Below are 23,854 nucleotides of genomic sequence, written 5' to 3' on the forward strand. Positions count from 1 at the left end.
CTTTATTGCAGGAATCACAATGGTGTAGATTTCGGACACCACCATGTCATGCTCCAAGGCATCACTGGAACTTTGTCTCCTGTACATGACAAGCACAAATCCATGGCAAGTGGACACTGCAGTGAGGTGAGATCCACGTGTAGAGAACTTTTTCCTCCCTTCTACAGAGTGTGTCTTGAGAACAGCTGACAGGATAAAGCCCTAGGAGATCAGGATGATTAGTACAGTAACCATCTCAATAAAGGCAGTGAAGTAACAGAGTAGCAGCTGGTTTGTGTGAGTGTCAGAGCAAGAAATTGTGTGCAGAGCAGAACAGGGATGTCACAGATATGTTTTGGGTTACATTAGGACCACAGAAGGACAGACTGAATGTGGCCCTTGTGTGCACAGTGGTATGCAAAGTCCCCCCTACACCAAGGCAAGAAGTGGTGATGAGCAGCGTGTAAACCCTGGGTGTCAGGCTCATGGAGTAAAAGGGCAGGTCACAGATGGCCACATAGTACTCCTAAGCCATTGCTGGCAAGAGAAACTATTCTGTGGTTCCAAGCAGTACAGGCAGAAACATCTGCACTGCACATCCCAGGAAGGGAATGACTTTCTCCTTTGACATGAAATCTACCAGCATACTTCGGGTAATCACTGAGGAATCACAGAGGACAAGACACTCAAAAAGTATTGGATTGTGCAGCTGGGAATCCACAGTGACCAGCACAGTCAGCCCTAAATACCCCAATAGAGTGAAAATGTAAACTGCTAAGGACAGGAGGAAGAGGATGAGATGCAAATCAGGGTTGTCAGTGAATCCCTTCACTGCAAATGTGGTGAATTTGGTGAGATTCTTTATGCCATCATGTCACAAGACAAACCCGAAGATACCTGTGAGTGATAGATTATGTTTCTAGGAGAGAGTGAACCTCACTGTAACCTTACATAACAGGAACCAACCCTGTATGTTTCCGTAAGGTCTGTGTAGGACAGCGTGTATAGATGGTATATAATTTCCCACAACAGATTCATGTCAGACTGATAGGAGTGCTTGTATCACTCACTGCAGAATCAAGTGCAAAATGTGTGTGCAAACACACTTGGTAAAATAGTGACATGTTGCTTGCTGTTCCCTAGTTAATAACTATAGAGTCAAGACTCACTCCAAAATCTTCCTTTATCACATCACAATTTCTGCAGTTCTTGCCTGCTTTTTCTGCAGAACGACCTCATGACATGTCTGGAAAATCCATGTTCCCTGGGGAATTAAAGGGAAAGAAATTTTGGTGAGTGCTGATATTTTTAAATAACTAGGGTTGAGAAACACAAAACACATAGGATATTAAAAGAACAGTAGATGGTATCAGTGATACAGATTGTACAGTGTTATTGATAGTTCTTCTTATAATATTAAAGCATAGTACTTATAGTTGAATACTACAAATGCTCCTTACCCTATATTGATAGATTGTGTGACTTGTTCTCATTTTGAAGTATAATTATGAGTCACTGGAAATAAAGAACTCACTCTAAAGAACTCACTCTCATTTTTCATTATGCAACTGTAATTTACATATTTTTAAATTCCTTTTTTTTCCCAAATAGTGTTTTTCAAATTTTTGTGAAAATTCTGGTAAAATTAGATCCTAATGAGTACACATTATTCATACATGGCATACGTGAGCAATGTTGAATATTTGGTAGTCAGCAGCAAAGTATCTACTTTTTTTATTACTGGGGATCAAACTCATGACCTTGCACTTGCCAAGCAGGTGCTTACATGGCTGAGCTAAACTCCTGGCCTTAAAACAATTTCTGAAAATAACATAGATATTCCTAAAATTTTAGGTTGTAGCTCCACAAAAACGTGTTTCAAATTATCTCAAATTTGGTCTTCCCTAAGGAACAGCAAACTGTGAAGATGATTGTTTAAGTTGTTTTTATCCAGTTCTTTCACTGTCCTCCTAGGGTGTAGGGCTCAAAACAGAAATATCTCCAAAACAGAAATATAATGATTTACTCTGAAATGAAAAAGTGTGAAGTCTTGTAATAAGGCTAGTCTGCTGCTATGTGTTGATTAGCAGGCTTCTAACCCGATTAAAATGTTTTAAGTTTTTACTAATATTGTGCATATTTTAGCTTATATTGCAGTGTTTAAAACATTTCAGATTTGCATTTGTCTTATGATTGAGGATGTTGATTATGTGTTACATTCAAAGATCCCTTAATTAAAGACCCAAGGTGTTCTTTTTTAAAGGACTTAGGAACCATAGCTCAGAGCCATACCATTCATCATTTTTTTTGTTGTTGTTTTCTTTTGGCACATCTCTATTCATACAGCTTCAGTGTCCTTCTGTAAACTGAATCTTATGTATACAGCACTGTTACTTTTGCTATTTGTACTGCAGAGAACAGTACTGCAGTTTTTGTTATGCTACACGTCAGAGTGCTGCATGTAAGTGCTGTGCAAATGAAGCAAAGTCTTTAAGTGGGGTTACCTTTGACCACTTCTTTGTTCTGAATATTGTAAAGTGCCTACTACATGCAATTGATTATTTAAGTTACCAGGTCATTTAACCATCTACTGGAAGGAAATGACTTCTTTTTAAATTCTGTGTACTGACAACTATCGGTCTATGTGGAGAAATTCTGACCATTCCACAAGATTATCATTCACTTGAAATTTTTATTTCTGTGAGCTTGTGATAACATAAAGTCACTGAATGACTGGATTTTTATTTCACTCTTTGTAAGATAGCTTTGTGCTTGTCTTTCCAGAAATGCTAAGCAATGTGCTCCTTTTTTGATCCTATATCCATTTTCTGTTCCATACCACTATATGGAAATGTGAGTCCATATTTCAAACTATGACTGCTGATGTTTTGTCACTGTTTCATTACTAAAAGACCATGTGAGCACAGCTGGGTCTCAAATAGCATGTTGCTGTTCTGTAATATTATTTTAAATTATTTACAAAGGGGATTATTTTAAAAGATTGTTAATGCTGCACAGTCCTTTCTTTGCAGACACCACTAGGCACCACTCTCTCCTCTACTGTCCTTAGCCTAAAATCTAGGATTCTGATGGGTTCTGTGCCAAATACCCATTGGACCGAGAGTCCAATGTTAAGCCCTTCTCGGCCAAGAACACAAGCTGTGTCATAGCCTCAGTGTACAGCCTGTAAGACCAGTACAGTACTGGAAAGTCCACAGTGCACACTGATGTATGCTGCCTACTGCTGAGGTCTCCTCATGGCCACAGATCCTGCAGCTGGCCAAGTATGATGACAGTGAATGCACTGCAACTTTGTGTCTCTGCTGACCCTCAGGGTGTCACTGAGTCCACTCACAGCAAGGCCTGGGATCTGGGTCAATAAAGATTCCCTACTGTCCTGAATTAAGTTTTGGGATAGATTTCCATGTTAAGTAACCTCACCTACCCTAGCAAATGAAGTTCTACACCATGAGGCTGGAGATTTGGTCTCTGGGACCTATTGTTAGTCCAGGGCATCTTGTTTTCTACCTCATGATGGGTTTCACTGCAGTGGTGTTGAGCTTTAAAACAGACTGTGAGCTGCCTTTCACACTCATACCCTGCTCCACCCATCGCAAGAGTCTGACTTCCTGCTTTGTACCCTGAGTTTGGGGTTCGCTGTATAGCATCAGTGTCTCAGGGCCAGTGACCCAGCCTGCAGGTACAGAGCTTAATATAGGGCTAGGACTCTTCCTACTGGTAGGAGTCACTGTAGCAGGGAAGGACATGGCTCAGGTTTAAGGCCTGAGCTGCACTGTTTCTTCATCTCACAAGTTGGAGGCTTCTTTCTTCACAGAATTTTCTGTGCTGTTGCCTTAATGTGGTGGGAAGGAAAATGCTCAGAACCCTTTCTTTCCATCTTTTTCAACATTTTATTCCATGACCAGGTCTGTCACTTGACTTCCTTAGCTCTTCTGAAGTGCATTTGGTGCTTGAATTAATTTCGAATAGTGTGACTCTGAGAAGATGGGGCCTTGAAGATTTTCCCGATCTGCTAACTTTCTCTGCTTGCCCAACTTTCTCAATATAATTTAATCCTCTAAGGGATTCTACTAATCTTAAATATTCTGACATTTCCTCATTATTCTCTGGAATTTACTTTTAGTTCTTTTAATTGTAATACAATTGCACAATTAGCTATTTTCTCTAGATTGTTTCTTTTATAATGTTTGTGACTCTTTTCATTGTGCATATTTAAAAACTGCTACATGTGTATGTCACATTTTGCCATTTTCATTAATATTTAGGAATTCATCTCATATTTAATCATAAACATAGACATCTACATGCCACACACATGCACACATGTACACACGTTTATGTGAGGCTTGGCTACACACAGATGATGGGAATCAGTTGCAACAACTGAATTTTGTCATATGGAGGAAGGGGTCATGGGAAAAACATGGGGGTGAACCGTCTAAATAAAGCAGAACTGAGAAGAGAAAGTGGCTATAATGTGAAGAGAGTAATGTTATACTTCTCATAGAAGACAAGGCTACAGCGATCAAATCAGATTTTACTAAGATCAATCATGATAAGCCAGTGTAAGTCATACAGGGCTCCAGATTATGTTAATAGTAAATTAAAGATGATGATGATTATTATTTGGACAAATTATTATTAGGACCAAAAGCACCAAAATATCAAAGAATTGACAAATAACAAAAGGATAATCATATTTAGCCCATGATTCTAGTATCAGTCTTAATAATTGACCAAACAGGTAAGGAGAGACCAGCAGGCAAGAAAAGAATAGCCCAGGGAGCTGCTGATCTGAATGAAATCACCATAGCGGTTGTCAGTGAATAACTGTTTACGGTGAACTTCTTCATTCTGGGGATCTCCCCAGACTGTCGCGGACCTTCTATGTGCAGAGGTCTCTGATGTGAACCTTAGGTTTAACATCCTTGCCATCTCCCTCCAGCTAGCAAGATTCACACTATGCCATTGTCCTAACAATTAATAATTATCTCCATTGCTTAATAATCATGCAGAGCAAAATGACCCCATGTATAATCACCTAGTTTAAAGCTGTCCAAAACTTACTTAGAAAATTAATTAATATATACTAATAATCTATTATAATTACTCAACCCTAAACAGGGCACTAGGGGAGCCTTAAGTTTGGTCATTATTGGATGAAATCTAGTTGCATAGTTATCAGATGAAAAAAGCTTAAAGTGCATTTTTTGGAAGAAATACCATTTAATGTAAAATATTCCTTTGTCCCCTACTTATAAAAGTATCTTTCTAAGTCAAACTTACCTACAAAAAACCAAACCAAACAAAAACAGAAAATGATTTATTAGGGGGATAAAATCAGATAATGAATGAGTTAATTTTTGAAATCTCATGAGCATGGAAGCCTGGCTGCTGCTATCCACAGGTTTCTTCAGTGCCTCCTTGACTTCTCTGTTCTGGAGGCTGCAGATCCGGGGGTCCAGCATGGGGATGAGCACTGTGTAGCAGACTGAGACCACCTTGTCTATGTCCAGGGAATGGGTAGAGCTGGGCTTCAGGTACATGAAGATCATGACCACCACCAGTATGTGGGAGCCGCAGGTGGAGAAGGCTTGGCACCTTCCCTCAACCAAGTGCATCCTCAGGATGTCAGAGACAATGAGCATGTAGGAGGCCAACATAAGCAGACAGAGGCAATGAATGTGATCATGGCCCAGGTCAAAACCCGCAGCTGTCTGGAGTGAGTGTCTGAGCATGTGAACCTGAGCAGAGGCATGTAATCCCAGTAGAGATGATTGATGACATTGAAGTGACAGTAGCAGAGGTGGAAGGTCAGGGTGGTGTGGAACAGTGCCATGAAGAAGCAGTAGCTGTGAGGCACAGCTATGATCTGAGTACAGAAGCCCGGGGACCATGTAGAGCAGAGGGCTGCAAATGGCCACATACCTGGTTTAGGCCATGGAGGCCAGGAGCAAGCACGCTGACATCATGCAGGTCAGAAGGCAGCCCAGCTGAGCAGCACAGGCATGGAAAGATGGGTAGAGGAAACTCCTCAGCATTTTGTGTGTGCTAATCAAAGTGGCAGAAATCGACAAAAGCCAGGTTGCTCAGGAAGAAGTACATGGGAGTGTTGAGTCTTCCATCTGCTCTGGTGACCAGAATCAAACCCAGGTTTCCCATGACTGTGAAAATGTAGATGGATAAGAAGTCCAGGAAGAGGGATATATTCAACACCTCCTGGTCTGTGAGACCAGAAAGAATGAAGTCTGTCACCTGTGTGCAGTTCAGCCCTATGTCAGCCCTATGTCCTCAGGACATCTGTGTGGCTGAGTACAGGAGACTGATTTACAAGGTCTGTGTTTGTGGCCTTCTTCAGACAATCAGTGACTGTATCTTGTACTTCTAGGTAACCTCTTTTTGTTTGTGTGTTTTATTTTCCCCCACTATAAAGATGACAATCACACTGGTTGGAAATGGGATGGATGGTGGAAAGAGGTATTTGTAAGAAAAGTGTTTTATTTTCCCTATATTCCATTCTGAGACACATAAATAGAGACTGTGAAATACATCATATCATCTTGTTGTAGGACCAAAGGATTTATATGCTATTTAGAAGGAGAGGTTGCCTTGCCTCAGCTGTGCATTTGTAGAAGAGGTGTTGTTATTTACAACATAAGCTACAGTGAATCTACTGCAATAATGTGGCTAGTACAGATGCAAACAAACTGCTTATTGTCCCAAGGGTACCAGGTGTACAATGTTGTACTTTTTGTTTTGCATGAGTGATTTGTTACATATATCAGTGATTTGTTACATATAGCAGTCTGGATCACAATACAATCATAGTGGTATGTCAATACTTCAAATACTCATAACTACATGGAAGGCATAATATCATGCTTATATCAAAAACCTTAATGGAAAAATCCTTCATTTATGTCTATTTTACAAGTTGTAAAGGGGAGAGTAAACTAGAAACATCCAAAGATCAGATGTGTTTTGGATGATTTGGGCTTTAAAGCCATATACTGTCTACTAAAGAGCTTGCAGGTCCTAACAGTACTCAGTATGATGCATCATATTTCTTCTTTTGGTAGACACCTTCTTTCTATCCAAATTTTCAAATATAACACCATCGTATATAAAATTATATTGAAATTGTAATCAGAATAAAAGTTATGCTTGGTTTCTAAGAGTTATGGAAATTTGTTTACATATTAACTTACAAGTCACATTTATGATTTGTAAATTTATTCTTGTTTCTCTGCTCTGCTTTAATTTGTGTATCTTTAGGTTTTATTAATCATACTAATTTTTATAATTGAATTAGCAAATGTCCTAATAATGTCAATAATCCCTATTTCTTTGCTTCTTTCCCCTACACCCTTATTATCTGTCATTTTTACGTCTAAAAATTGAAACAGAAACCTTATTAAAATGTGCAAATTTCTTTGCACATGCTAAAATTATTCTTCAAGGAAATCTACAGCTGAGTTCAAGTTCTTCATGTGTCTTCTAAATAAACTAAATTTTTCAGCTATTAACAAGTATTTATTTTATTGAAAAATATATTTTTCTAATATTTTTTCTCAACACATTTATTGAGAAGCACTATGTAATAAATTCAAAGAATTCTCAGTAAAATGTACACTAGACATCCTAAAAACTGACTGAAGACATTCAGATATAATCATAGCATCACAAAAATGTAAGAAAATAAGTACTTCGGAACCCACAACTTCCAAATCTCCAATGACTATGTCAAGAAAATGAAAGTCAATTTGGATCCAAAAACCTAAAATGAAAGCAAAGAAGTGGAAAGAAAAAAGCAAAGAAAAAAGTTTTCACTTTTTTTGCTTCTCAAACCAGATCCCTTCCCTGAATATTGACTAGTAGAGACAATTCATGCTTATTTTTTAATGGGAATGTGACTTTTTACAGCATAGTACAGAATATTCTTACAATCTCCGCTCCCTTCATTTCTGTTCCAGTCAACATGATCCATCTCTGCTTCCTGCCATCTCAACTTCCTTTTTAAGGAAAAAAAGGATATTAAAAGGGACTTTCTTATATTTCACGACATTTTTAAATCCAAGTCTCTTTTATGAAACCTTACTTGCTGTCCCTTCTATTAACTCAGCATCTTCCCTAAGTGTGTTTTGGAAACACTTTGGATATCATCTCATTTATATTCTCTCACTTAACACATCTGTGTTCACCCTTACTTCTGATGGACTTTAGATGCCTTATAGTCCTGAGAAGAGCTGTTCTTCATTTGTTAATGAGGTTCCTTCTAGCTATTAGGTGCTGGAGAATATAAGAAATACTTTATCAGTGATATTTGAAAGTTTCTTCACTTTCTCTCAAGTAATAGTCCTTTCTGTGTAAAATAACTCTACAGTGGCTGTGGTGACCTTTGCTAATGTATGTGCACGAAACCCAGCTAAATCTCAGGTGTGCAAGAGTAGAAAGCAACTTGTTCATGGAATGTAATCTCTGCAGTCAGAAGCTTGGTCATTTTAACGCAGAAGTTTTATGCAATTCAAACTATTCAGGAATATTCATAAATCATTGTGAATATATGTATCAAATGTAAGTAATATGTAGAAAATACTGTTTAACTGAATTTTAGAAAATGTACTCTAAATAGTTTTTACTCTACCCTACAAACTAACCTGTATTTTAATTAAATTCTTAAAATACTAATGTGATGTTTTTACCCATGAACATATAAATTCCACCATTGAAATAAACTCTTTGATCTTACTCAGGGAAGATGTGCTTTTGTGTTTCTATATAGTGGGTGCAGATGGCGGATGGCTCATGGTTCTGTCTGCATCTCTGTCCCATGGGATCTTACTTCATAGTCTGAACAAACAAGGTGATGAGAAAAACTAGATTGCATGCTCCTCTAGGAGCCCACTGATATGGGGACATGTTTTGAATCAGTGTCTATGTATCCTTATGTGCATAGTGTGGATTATCACTAAGATTTATCTAGCCTGTAACATAAAAGTGCATATTTGAATTAGGTACATTTGTATCTTAAATCGTTAGTGTCAGTCTTCAGATTTGGTAGTGAAGTCCTTAGGAAATACCTTTTAGGAATTTTTACTAACAGGTTTTTTTTGTGATATGTTGATAGAATGTGAAGTTCTTGGGCCATGTGCTTACCTGCCAGTCAGAATGAGGTCAAGGACATATAAGAAATATGTTGTCAATGTTTTATGTAGGTCTGGGGGTGCATTTATGCATGATATTATGGACATGAAATTGAATTCCGTTCTTTAGTTTTATACTTTAAAACTTTTTAACAGTGAACATGGACTATAAAAAAGTATTGAAGGTGATAAGAAGAATCATGCTTTTTGCTCTCACATATGAACACAATATGTACAATTGGAAAGTAGAATAAATGCTTAGAAGTTCCCTCAATATATAATTATACTAATGATAAAAATACAGATTTCATTTTTGGGGACTATATAATCGAGTTATTAGGTAACACTTTTTTGTACAGTTTTTTCTCAAGTAAGATAGAGATGGGCGATCAACCCCCTGGTACTGCATGCCATGTTTGTTTATGCTTAGTGATAAAATGCCATGCCTTTTGATCTAGTAATGGCATGCTGCATATTTATGTGTGGCACAACATATAAACATGTTCATGTGCTCAAATAACACACACACCCACACACACAGAGACACACACAGAAAAATTAGGAGCATTAGTGATGAAGGTGATCCTGAAGGAGACGTTTTGTACTAATGAATACAAAACCAATCATTTATCAAGAAAGAAAGATACTGTGTCTAGAAATTGCATTTGGTACTGTAAATCTTTGTATTTTATTCTTGAATAAAATATGTTGGTATCACATGTTAAAGGGTTTCTTTGCAAATTTCTACATTCACAGTCTATAGCATTCACTAATGAATTCTAATCGTCCCTTTAAGCTGCCTCCTCCCACCCTCTCCTCAACATCTAGTACCACTAATTTTATGATTTTGTTATAAGTAGCTGAGTCAGAAACACTGTAGGCAGTGACACAGGGCAAAGTCCTCAAAGGAGCAAGTGCAGGAGCTCAGATACCTTGCAACTGGGAGGAGACAGACACTTCCTGCTGTGGACCAGGTCTCAAGACAAAAGAGCAAACGAATGCATCCATATCCTAATGATCGATATTTTAAATAGTTTGTAATCACCTTGAGGAAGGCAGAAGTCACCATCCTAAACCCTAGGGAACAGTCACTGGTCTTTAAGAATGGCCACTTTATAGGTGACTCCCTTCCCCATTTGTCCCCAATTTAATTAATTTTACCTAAACTGTTAATCTTATGGGTTAACTATAGTTTTGTTTCACCTTATGCCCCTCTGCCTTGCAAGTTCCCAATTTCCCTACCGTAAACGTGTCTCACCTCACGATTGTACACTATATACTCCCTAGAAAACACAGAGTCCTTGGCATCTAGCTCACGAACCCTTTTGTCTATCTGTCTGTCTGTCCCTCTCTGTCTCTGTCTCTGTCTCACTCTCTCTCATACAAATGCTTTCTTTTCTCAATAAATGTATTATGTTCTTAATCTCTGTTGTTCCTCAAATTCATTCTTTGATTTTAAAAACACAAATTCATACAAGACACAATAGGTTAAAAGTTTCATTCCCCTATATCACTTTGACTTTAATTTGGTGTATGAAATAGAATTTGAAGTAATTATCTTTCAGTATCTGCCTTGTTCCAATTCATACTCAGGTTTATTCCAGCAATAATTAAGATGACCAACATATATGATCAACTCAGCTGATCTGAAATAAATGAATACATAAAAAAGCATGGTACAGATAAACAGTTGACTATTATTCAGTCATAAGAAAGAATAGAATCTTGTTTTAGAATAGAAGTTTAACTGGGAGACTGTATTTTTACCCTTATTTAATGTATTACGAATTGCAAATTAAGTGATCATAATAAATCATGGAGTATGTTTTACAGAGAGCCAGAAGCAACAAATATGTGTTGCTTTATTTTATTTAGGGAGCTCACAAACTTTATGCAGTGGATGTGAATATATAACATTTGGTGCTCTTACTAACAATTACATATTTTTATATCTAATGTGGTAAAAACCACTACCAGGGTCCTTAAGTGACCTATTGCTTCGTCAACCCTACAACATCCACTTTTCCTCTTTTGGATCTCTGCAGAGCTTATAAGACATTATGCCTATGATAAAATTATACTTAAGCCATTACCAGTGGAAAGCTTGTCACCTCAGATACAAATATTTAGATAATTAATGATTTTTAGGGAACATTAGGCAATATGAACACTTCGGTGTTTACCATTGATTAGTGAGCAAATGAACAGCCTAACAATGCATCATCTTATAGTGGATTTATGTATTTCTATATTTATACACTTTTCCCAACTTCAGGGAAATCAAAATATTCTGAGAAAATATAGGGCCTTTTGCAGCTGCTCATGCTTTTGAAAAGATATTTTATTGGTTTATGCTTGAATATGTAAAGATAAGAACCATCTTGTGAAATTGGTACATATATATCACACAATTTGTCATTTTTACTTCCCATTCATTACTCATCTTCTGCTCTCCTCTGGTTTTCAGGCCCCCATCTTATTTCCACAAAGTCTATTCACCTGTTTCTTATCTTCTCTCTTTTCCCTTTAAATTGTTTCCATATAAGGGAAATCTTGAGATCCTTAACAATTTGCCTGGTTTATTACAGCTAGCATCATTGTCTCAAGATGCATCCATCTTCCTATAATTGAATAGAGGGTTAATAAAAATGTACATAACAAAGTAAAAAATGTTAGAGTATTCTGGTGCAATAGAGAAGCAAAAGTACAAAATGAACAGTTTTATTGAGTTGAGGACATGGAAATGAGCACACAACCCATGGTGGCTGGGCTGTCTCTGTTGACCAGATACAGAGAGGCAGAGTTATATGACCTCTGATTGAAGTGGTGCATGGAGTGAATATTGATGATGTGTGAAGAACCAATTGGAATTCTCTGTGTGTACAAAGTGGAAGGAACGTTGCAATTAGGACTAAAGAAGCAGGAAGTGGTTAGTTTTCTTGCTTTGGTCTTCCTTCACATTAGACCACCACAATAACTCTACAGTAATTTATACTAGGGCAAGAATATTTCCTTCCGATCTTTGTATTGTTAAAAAAAGGGTGAAGTCTGTCTCTTACTACTTCCTCCTGAAAGAGGGTTCCATATTGAGGTTTAGGAAGGTTGACAAGATGACAGTTGATGCCCATGTAGAAGCTGGTACCAGGTATTTTAACAGGACAAATTTATCATTGGTGAGTGCTCACATCCTATATTGGAGAAACAAAGAGAGAAGGTGGTATGATGAGGCAGCCCACTGTCATAATTAAAGGACGCAGGAGAGGTATAAGGAAAGGTGCCCTTGATCTAAATGTGTCATTCCATCAGGGCTATACTAAGATAGAATCTGAAAAATGTGTGGCATTGGGAGAGGAGAGTTATGAGAGGTAATTATTCCTCTGTATAAAAGGGTGGAAGCTAAAAGTGTAGGTAGGACTTGTATTTCCTTCAAAATTTGAGTTGGAAAGAATAATAAGCACAAGAAATATAAGGCCTGACAGTTGAATCATGTTTGGGAAATTATAGAGTGGGGGGTGGGTAGACTGTAGCTGTGTCACTGTGACACAATATCTTAGACCTACAAGAGTGTCATGTTTAACCAAACAGCTAAGGCTGGAGAGAACTAAAATAGGTACAGTGAAAGACTTAACTAATAGAATAGAATGTAAGGGATCAGAAATCAGATAGAATAACAAAAGATGGCCTGGCCTGAAATTGTGGCTGTGGGGCCTCGGTGAGATGGAGACAGAGGATAGGAGATGAGAAGACCACTCAGGATGTTTAGAGTCAGGGGAGTTAGAGTTAAGAGGGTGTTGCTTAGCTAGAGTGATGTGGAACCAGGATGGCAGTGGAGCGACCTTGAGTATTGCTGAAGTTCTGAGGAAGTCCAGGTAGAGGCTACACTATTTTAGTTGTAGCCTTGTTGAGATACCTGAGAAATAAAGGCTAGAACATTATCTGACTGGATGCTCTGAAATAGACTACACCTTGGAGTGATTTTGTAATGGGATTTGAGTAACTATATTAGCAGTCTCCCTGATTATGGGAAAGGCTTTTAGCTATCCTGGAAAAGTACAAACAAAGATGAGAAGATATTTAAGAGTTCTGTGGCAGGGAATGTGTGTAAAACCTACCTGTCATTTTTGACTAGGATTGTACCTTTAAAATTGATGAATAGGAAAGGAAGGAGGTGATATGTATCTCTGAGGAGAGGTTCTAATATAGAGATGACAAGTATAAGTTGTTGAGTCCTGAGGGTGTCTGAGTCAGTCTACATAAACGCAAATGTATCCTGACAATCAGAGTGTGGGGGGAATGGTAAAAAAGGCATCTTGAATGTCTAGGATTATGAAGTTATTGGTGGAGGGGAGGATATTAGAGAATATAGTATAAGAATTTGGCACTATTGGGTGAATTGGAGTAACCACATCATTGATTACCCTAATATTTTGTATCAGACTATAGAACCCATTAGGCTGGAGCACCAGGAGAACTAGAGTATTGTAGGGTGATTGGATAAGTTTAAGAAAACCATTGTCTAAAAGATGCTTGACTGTAGGTTTAATTCCCAATAAATGTTTGGGAGCTATAGGATATTGGGGAATGTTAGAAAAAATTGAAGGAACCCTGAGACAAATTAAAATAGGCATGACATAGGTAGCATAGTTTGAGTTGCAGATATCTTAAACTATTGGATTGACCAGAGAAGAAGGGATGGTTTTGCATTACATTGTGAGTGTATTTGGAAGACTAGAGCTGTGGGGAGGGAGAAAGTAATGAGAAGTTAAGTTTTTGAAGGGTATTCCTACACAAAAGGTGTGTGGGACATGTTGGAATTACTAGAAAGCTATGAGTAAAGAAAAGAATCTGAAACCTGCATGGAATAGGCCCTGTCTGTAGGGACTGTGTTGGTGGGCCATTAACACAAACTGCAGAGACTGAGGACTTAATGCAATGGTCTGAAAAACCAGGAAGAACATTATACATGGCCTTTGTGTTCACGAGTACAGAGAATTTCTTACCTGAGACCTCCATTGGGACTTGGGGCTCTGAGAAGGATACCTTAATGGGGGGCTGTTGGGCCTGAGCCCCAACAATCTTCAGCAGCAAGCCCAAGTAGATCAGTCGGCAATGAATGCAGTGGTGATGAGATCTCCTGTGAGGGCAAGGATTTAGAGGATGGCTTTCCCACTCTCTGGAGGCTAGGACAGTCTCTCTCTTTGTGACAGTCTCTTTTTCAGTGGCCCTTGAGATTGTGGGAAGGGCATTCTTTTTCCAGTGTCCTTTTTGTTGCACTTGAAGCATGATCCAGGAGGGGCTTGGTCATCTCCATGTTGTCTCAATTTATCTGTCTCAGTGCTCCAAGTCTCACTACTAAAAGATCAGATTGTTATTTTTCCTTTGTTTTTTTTATCTCTGTTGTTGAAAACATGAAAAGCCATTTTAATAAGGTCTTCCTGTGCAGTTTGAGGGCCAAATTTAGTGTTTTGTCTTGGGATCTAGCCCACAGCAGGATGTATCTGTCTCCTCCATGGTCACGAGTCATCTGATCATTGTGCTGGCTATTTTGAGGCCCATCAGAGGTAATGGGAAGTGACCAATCTGGCTTCTTCAGGCTGAAGGGGGTTGATATTATTGAACAGAAGTCAGGGATACTCTGCCAAGCTTTCAACTAGTGGCCCTCAGTAGACAGCAGGCATTTTCATCTTGGGTAGGTGTGCAGCTTTAAGTCTAGAGGAGATAAAGGCAAAAAATCAATTAAGTACACAGGAGTCAAATAACAGAATCAACTGGATATTTATGAATATAATTTTAGTGATGGTTTCCCATAAGTAGAATAAGGATAAGGTCCAAGGAATTTTAGAAAGTGACATGTCATTCATTGCTCATATACACATTTAGATTTTATAGTTGTATAAGTACCTCTTGTGCTGTTAGAATATCTACTGCCATCGGATTTTGTAGGATTTGTTTTTATTAATTTTACCTTCTTATTTAGGAAAGATATCAGCTGCTCTGTCATTTGAGACCAGTTGAATATAGTTAATTATGGCCCTAATATGTGTTATATAATCTCTTCTGGAAAAGATCTATTGGATCCCAGTAAAAGGAATCTGAAAGGAATTCATAATTATCTCTTAATTTTAGTTGTTGAACATCCAGAAGATTGATAGCAATACAGTGCAATAGAGGCAGTAGGCTTAACATAAAACATTAAATGGAAATACTATTTTCTATTAAACATAGGTGTTTTAACATTTGAGCACTGAAGAAATTTGTGAGATTGTTTGGACTGCTCAGTAAGTGTCTTTAAGCATAACATACATTATATAAATTTTTGTTTAAAATTATTATTTCATTGGTGACCTCGTGCTGATTTGACTTGGGTCTCTTTCCTGAACCACAAGTAAAAGGCAGATGCCTGAATCTGAAAGAAATTATTTGTCATCATAAACAATCTCAATTTTATATTTGAAGGAATAAATATACCATAAAATCATCAACAATGAATTGTCTTAATCATATGAACTTTAATTGGGGCGTCTCCTATAAGGCTACAGATTATTGGAGCCTCTGATTAATGAACAAGAGATGGTTAAAGTTACCAGGTGGCCACTTTGTTATTTATTAATTAGAGTCTTGTCTAATGTCTTGTCACCCTAAGGGATTTTGTTTAACCAGTTTTAACATCATTTTGAACAGTTGGCAACTTAGGTGGAAGCATGTTTTAAAAATTTATAACCCAAGTAAAACTTGATAAAATGATCTGAAAATGCAAAAGAAAAAGGATAAAAAGGTTGTTGAGCTCAAAGAAAAAAGAACAGTTGTTTACAGAGCAGACTAATGGGCAAGTGTGGATAGGCAATCCAGTCTGTATAAACAGTTTGGATAAACAGAAAACAGTTATAAAGACTGACAGGGCTGGGATTTAGCTCAGTGGCTCAAGCGCTTGCCTGGTAAGTGAAAGGTGGTGAGTTTGATCCCAGTAACGAAAACAAAGAAACATATAGACTGACAAACTTCTTACAAAATCAGTGTACTCAAATACATGTGGCCAATTTGAACTATAATAAATAGACTAGTGTGAACCTTTTTGTAGGTTAATTAATAGAGATTTCTTGAAATAAAAATGGCAGAAAAGGAACCCAATTTATGGTTACTCTGAGATAGGTTAGGAAGGGGAAAAAAGAACATGAATATGAGTTAGTCTCTTGAGAACAGCGTCTTCCTGAAGCAGGAATAGGGACTGAGGTTAAGAAGGCTGTGGAGTGGGAGGCGTAGATGGCCCCTGAGCAGCCAACTTCCCAGTAATTGTTTGTGGGCAACTACTGAGTGATCAAACACCATGCAACAGGAAAGCACAAGATGATGACTCACTTCCATGAGACCCACAACTAGATGATTGCGGTTGGTCCCATGATGAGGGACCACAAGATGGCAGCATACTGTCATGTAGCAGAGGGCCACAAGATGGTGGCTGTCCTCCATGTGATCTGGAGCAAGATGGCGGCTGAGAATCATGTGGCTTGCTAGGTGACTGAAATGTACAAGATGGAGTATGGCGAGCCAGTGTAGAAAATAGCAACACAGGAGTAGGAGACAAAGAAGAGCTGACTGATGTAATAGACTGCTCAGGTGGAGGGGACTGAGAAATCTGAAACTGGGGAGAGAAACTAGAGAAGGATTAGAGGTCACTGTGGGTGAGGGAGAACGGATGGCATGGGGGCATGGAAACTTCTGGGTGAGAAAGCTGTGGGGTTTAATCTTGGAGATATGGGGGAGTCATAAAGACAGGAGACACATCATCTAAGGGGTTTGGTGGGGAAGAGGGAGAGGTTTGGCCTCATTTCCCCCTGCAGAATCCTCTCTCTCTCTCTCTCTCTCTCTCTCTCTCTCTCTCTCTCTCTCTCCCTCTCTCTCTCACTCTCATTCTCTCACTCTCATTATTTCTTTGTATTGCTCAGTGCACTCAGGATGCATAGAAATGCTGAGTTCCAGGAACAAGGAATTTTGTCCCTCTCTTACTGTGTGTGACCTGACATTCCCTCTGCCATCAACACTACTTCCTCACAGAGTCAGAGTTCCTGACATTGTTCTACAGAAGTTTCACAAGAAGCAAACACACTTTTATCACTGTATCTTGGAACCTACAACGTGGTTTTATAAACATTAAGTGTCCTATAGATGCTTTTGGAAGCATGCAATGTGAAAATCCTGTGTAGTCTGTGACTGTTTTGATAAAAAAGATTCTCAAGGTGTTTGGTGATTTTGACTTATTCATGGTAAGAAGAACTGAACCCAGGGCCAGTGTGCACTGCTTGGATTTCAGGGGATTGTTAACATCACCATCAAGCCCCAAGCTATAATAAAATAATAATGTGTCTTAGCCCCCATTGGTGAAGGTAAACCTGACCATCAAGATTGCTGTGTACAGAATCCCTGATTTCCCATTTAATAAAGTGCAAGGTTCATTGATCTCAATGGAGAGTCTGCTTTTCCACAACAGTTAATTTTTTTCACCTGTACTCGCATAGGTAAACCAATGAACATTAATTGTTGAAGTATTTTTATTGTCATAAATCTCGGGGAGTTTACATGAAGAATACATTCCATCTTACTTCCTCAGAGGATGCTCCATGGGACATATTTATTCTTTCCCGTGCCTCCTATGTGACTGGGGGGTGGGGTGGGTTTTAGTGTGAGGCAGCTTGAAGGGAGGGCATATTTACACTGATTATGTTAAATAATTTACAAATTACTTCATAATTGCCAAAAATGATAATGACAGTAATGTGTGATTGCTAGAATACCAAGTCTCTTAGTGAAATATATGTTGTTACTCAGCTAGTGATACATGATTGAATAATTGTATTTTTAGGCAAGACACACGAAAGAAGTCATTCATTTTCCCCAATGAAAATTGTGTCAGATAAAATATATCTACATGAAATTGTAAGATGTGGAACCATAAATCTAAGAAATACGAAAATTAGAGTTTTGATGTTTTGTCTATGTAAAAAATCTAATAGCAAATTTACATCATGATGGCTAATGTAATACTACTTCAGGTTCATGAATCTTTATCAAAGATAAGGTGGTTGAGTGTGTTTGTCGTTGTGTTTGTATGTTCTAATCTATTCCATTGATCTTCAGCTCTGTTTTGATTTCAGTACCACGTTGATTTTATTACAGTAGTTTGTAGTATAACTTCAAGTAAGGGATTGTGATGCCTTCTGCTTGCCTTTGCTGCTTAGAAATGTCTTTGCTATTCTAGGTCTCTTCTCGCTCCAGATGAATTTTAGGAGTAATTTCTCTAGATCTCCTGAGGTTTGTTGATGGTATTTTTATTGGGATTTTATTCTTCCTATCCATGAGCAAGGGATGTCTTTGCACTTTCTGAGATCCTCTTCAATTTCATTTTTCAGTGTATAATAATTTTCCTTGCGTAGGTCTTTCACTTCTTTCGTGAGAGTAATTCCTAAATATTTCATTTTTTTGATTGCTAGTGTGAAGGGTGTGGCTTCTCTTATTTGTCTCCCTTTGATCTTGTTAGCATATAGGAATGCTATTGATTTTTGTGTATTGATTTTGTATCCAGCTACATTACTGAATTTATTTATTATATCTAGGAGTCTTTCAAAGGAGTTTGGGGGTCTTCTATGTAGAGTATCATGTCATCTGCAAACAATGATAATTTAACTTCTTTTCCTATCTTTACCCCTTTTATTTCTCTCTCTTGTCTAATTGCTCTGGCTAGTATTTCCAGTAATATATTAAATAGGAGTGGTCTAAGGGACATCCTTGTCTTGTGCTTGATTTTAAAGTAAAGGCCTTCAATTTTTAGCCATTTAGTATGATACTGGCTGTTGGCTTGTCATAGATGGCCTTTATTATTTTGAGGTAAAGAACATCTGTCCCAATTTTCTGTAAAGTTCTTATCATAAATGAATGATAGACCTTATCAAAAGCTTTTTCTGCATGTATAGAAATGATCATGTGACTCTTACTTTTGGTTTTATTGATATGGTAGATTACATTTATTGATTTATGTATATTGAACCACGCCTACATGTTTGGGATGAATCTCACTTGGTCATGGTGTATAATCTTCTTGATGATTTGCTGCATTCTATTTGCCAATATTTTATTGAGGATTTTTGTATCTGTGTTCGTTAGGGAGATTGGCCTGTAGTTCTCTTTTTTAGTTGTGTCTTTCTCTGTTTTTGGTACTAGAGTAATATTTGCTTCCAAGAATGACTTAGGAAGCACTGCTTCCCTTTCAATTTCATTGAAGATTTTGAGGAATGTCGGCATTAAGTCTTCTTTGTACTTCTTGTAGAATTCCGCAGTGAATCCATCTGGGCCTTGGTCTTCTTTTTAGGTAAGGACTTAATTACATTTTCAGTTTCCTTAATAGAGATTGAGTTATTCAGCAGTTTTACATCCTCTTGACCTAGCTTTGGTACTTCATATGTTTCTAGGAATCTGTCTACTTCTTCTGTGTTATCAAACCTATGAGAGTAGAGGTTTTTGCAATAGGTGTTGATGATCTTTATTTCTACATAGTCTGAAGTAATTTCACCTTTTTCATTCCTTATTGCATTAATTTGAGCTTTTTTATCCTTTTTAAAATAAGGTTGGCTAAGGGCTCATCAATTTTATTTATTCTTTCAAAGAACCAACTCTTTGATTCATTGATTCTTTGGATTGTTTTCTTAGTCTCTATTGCATTAATTTCTGCTCTGATATTTATAATTTCTTCTTTTCTTTTGGCTTTTGGTTTGACGTGCTCTTCTTTTTCAAAATGTTTGAGGTATAACATCAAGTTGTTTGTATTCGTTCTGTTTTCCTGATGTGCGTACTCAGTGCAATAAATTTTACTCTGATTACAGCTTTCATTGCATCCCACAGATTTTGGGAAGTTGTATTTGTATTTTGTTTGTTTGTAGGTATTTTTTAATTTCTTCTTTAATTTCCCCTGTGACCCACCAATTACTTGAGTATATTATTGAATTTCCATGTGTTTGTGGGATTTTTGCAGTTTCTTTTATCATTAGGTTTTAATTTCATGTCTCTATGATCTGATAACATGTAAGGGGTAATTTCAGCTCTTTTGCATTTATTTAAATATGTTCTGTGAGCTGAAATATGTCTATTTTAGAGAATGACCCATGTACTGCTGAGAAGAATGTGTATTCTGATGTTTTTGGATGGAACACTCCGTATATGAAGTTCATTTGTTCACAGGTGTGATTCAGTTCTGTTATTTCTTTGCTTATTTTCTGTTTGTTTGAACTTTTGCTTGGTTTCAATGGTGTGTTAAGGTCTCCTGGTATAATTGTGTTACTGGTAATTTGGTTTTTCATTTATGTTAATACTTGTTTTATATAACTGGATGCTCAGGAATTTGGTGCATTTATATTTAAGATTCTTATCTCTTCCTTTTGAAGTTTTCCCCTAACCTGTATGCAATGGCTTTCTTTATCTCTTCTGATCATTATTCATTTGAAGTTCACATTGTCTGCAAACAGAACAGCTACCCCTGCTTTTTTTGGTTTCTTGTTGCATGAAATAGTGTTTTCCATTCTTTGACTTTCAGTCTGTGAGTATCCTTTTGGGTGGGATGGGTTTCTTGTAGACAGCATATGGTTGGATATTGTTTTTTGATCCATTCTGTCAGTCTGTTTCTATTAATTGGTGCATTGAGACCATTTACATTAATGGTTATAACTGTTACATGTTGATTTATTGTTGACATGTTATCTTTCTGCTGTTGCATCTTTATATTTCTGTTCTGGTTAATTGTCTGCTTTGCTTAGTGGTTTTTCCCTAAGTGTATCTAAACTGTTTCAGTATTCTTTGCAGGGTTGGCTTGGTGTTCATGAAATTCTTCAGCTGTTCTTTGTCATGGAAGTATCTTATTTCACCATCGATTTTGAAGGATAATTTTGCAGGGTACATCAGTCTAGGTTGGAAATCATTTTCCTGTAGGATCTGAAATACTTCACTCCATGGTCTTCTTGACTTTGTTTTTTGTGCTGAGAAGTCTGCTGTGATACTGATAGGTTTTCCTTTATAAGTGATCTGTCTTTTCTCTCTGACAGCTTTTAGTATTCTTCTGTTGAATTTCTGAGATGGCAATTAGTATATGCCTGGGTGTAGTTTTATTTTGGTTGTATTTGGCATTCTATAGGCTTTACAGATCCTGATGTCAGTTTCCAATCTCATGTTTGGGAAATTTTCATCTATTACTTCTCTAAATATCCTCTTGACAACCTTTATGTTGTCCCCTTCTTTTTCATTTATCCCTTTGAATCTTATGTTATTTTTCTTTGCTTCATGTTGCTGCTGTTGAATTTTCCTGAATCCTTGTTATTTTTTAAAAGATCTTTACTTTTTTGTCCACTAGCTGCAATCTTGTCTTCAAGGTCTGATTCTATCTTCACTTCCACTGATGCAGTTTTTCAGTTTTCAATGGAATTTTTGATTTCCTGTAAATCTCTTTGAATCTTCTTTATGCATTCTGTTTGTTTCTTATATTGTTCATCCAGATATTCTTCCTTTTTGTTTAGTTCCTACGATTTTTTAACTGTGTCTACTTTAGATATGTTCAACATCTCTTTCATTTCTTCTTTTACCTGGGATATTATTTCTAGTTTGAATTCCTTTAAACCTTCCCATAATTGCTTCTTTATTTCAATTGCTATTATGTCTGATATTTCAGGTGTATGGCATATAGTTTCTCCCATGTACATAGCTCCTAATTTTTTGGGGGATGGGCTTGAGGTTTGAGATTGTAATTTGGTCTTTCATTTTGCCACTTTCTATATATCTGTGTTTCAAGTGTTATTCCAAGGCTTCCCCAGGGTCTGTTGGGAATCCATTTCTATGCCCTCAGCTCTTGGGACTCTGGCCATCCAGTTCCCTGGATTGAGAGAGGGTCACTGGGGGTGAGGCAGGCCAGCTCAAGACCTGCCAACCTGGTTCAGTGCAACAGTAAGCTACGAAATTCACTTTTTGGTACCAAGTGATGGTCCCAAACTAGCTGTGCTCGGGGGGATGCTGTGGGGACACTCACCCCAGGCTGCCCAGCCTCTCTGGACAATAAATTTTTAAATAATAAAAATAGTGCTTCTTGTGGAATTCTGTGATTAATTTAAAAATATGAAACATTCATTGATTGGAATACAATAATTTCTATTACACTATTATAATTTTTAATATATGAAATCAATAATTGAATCTGTTCACAAAAGCAGTACTTCAAAATGCTATATTTGAAATATAAACTTCATTTCAAAATTTGTCACTTGGCTATGAAATGCATTTTATTCATCTATAGTTAGACTTATTCAGAAAGCTTTCTTTGCTTTCTGATATAACCTGCCAGCATCAGTGACATGTGGATGAATTTCTACTTCACTCTCTGCAACTCAGTAAGGCTTGATTTATTACATAATCTATATCTCACTCATGTTGGAATGGCAGGAAGCCTAAAAGAAAGAAGAACATCTGACTATTACTGTAACATTAGCAGCCAATGGAAATATTTTTCTTTTTCTTCTTATTGATGTGGATCTAAAGTTACATCCATTTGAAGGAATCACATGGGTTTGTTCCAAAGCTCCGGAAGGCCACCTTCATGTCCTTGATGTGACTGATGACTGATGATACTGAAAGAGCAAAAATACAGGGTGAACAAATGCATATAACTACAAGAGCTGTGAAAAGACCATACAAATAGGTGAGGGACACCAGCAGCAGGCAGAACCACGAGACACCACTGCCGTGTAGAGCAGGGGGTTGCAGACAGCCACATAATGGTCATAGGCGATCACAGCCAGCATGAAGATCACAGTTGGCTCAATGAAAACCCCCAGATGAGTGTTACAGGCATAGTACGAGACAGTTTTCTTATTTGTTAAGAAGTTTCTCAGCATTTTAGGGGCAATGACAGTGGAGCTGCTCAACTTGGTGACAGCTAGGTTTTGGAGGAAAAAAGACATGGGGTTTGTAGTTGGGGGGTCCACAGTGGTGAGGGTGATGATAGCTAGGTTCCCCACCGCAGTCATTCCTAGATGCCCAGGAAGATGAGAAAGAGGGGAAGCTGCATCTTGGGATGCTCAGACACCTGTGAGAATGAACTCTGTGATCCATACATGTTTCCAAAAGCCATGCTCTCTTTAGAATTCTGTATGTTTATCAAAGAAGACAAAGAGTTACAAATTAAAGCAATTGTATTTTGGTAGTTTGATGAGGGACCTTTGGCAATTCGATTTCTTTTAACCTTGAATTAACTTTTTGTATAAAATGTTTTGTACCTATTTTGACTTTTATTAGCTCTGACAAAAATACACACCTGTATGTGCTCAGATCATTTTATAGGCTACTTGATTTTGTTTTAATTCTTTACTATATTATAGTGATGAAAATTATATTATTTTTAAATTTGTTGACTTTTTAATAATTTTTTACTTTAGAAAAAAGATTAAAATAAAAGAGGACATAACAAAACAGGTCAGAACAGAATAATTTATGCAACATAGTATTTCACCACAACAACCTGACATAACAGTAGCTACCAAAGGGTATCTTTTCTTGAAGTATTTGAGTATACCTTCATATACTATAGTATCAAACATAAAAAGACAGTGTAAAACCATTCAAGAGAATGAAAGTATTACAGGATATTCAGAACCAACTAACTGAAAATGAACAATAGTTACTATATT

General features: G+C 37.4%; 1 pseudogene; it reads right to left on the bottom strand.

Moving 5' to 3' along the window:
- Positions 1–3,057: 3,057 nt before the first annotated feature.
- Positions 3,058–23,194, bottom strand: LOC134475144 (olfactory receptor 8U9-like; annotated as a pseudogene).
- Between the last annotated feature and the right edge of the window lie 660 nt (positions 23,195–23,854).

The sequence above is a fragment of the Cavia porcellus genome, unplaced genomic scaffold (assembly GCF_034190915.1).
Source record: "Cavia porcellus strain 051 isolate PalLab524CR breed Dunkin Hartley unplaced genomic scaffold, mCavPor4.1 scaffold_136, whole genome shotgun sequence".
NCBI lineage: Eukaryota > Metazoa > Chordata > Mammalia > Rodentia > Caviidae > Cavia > Cavia porcellus.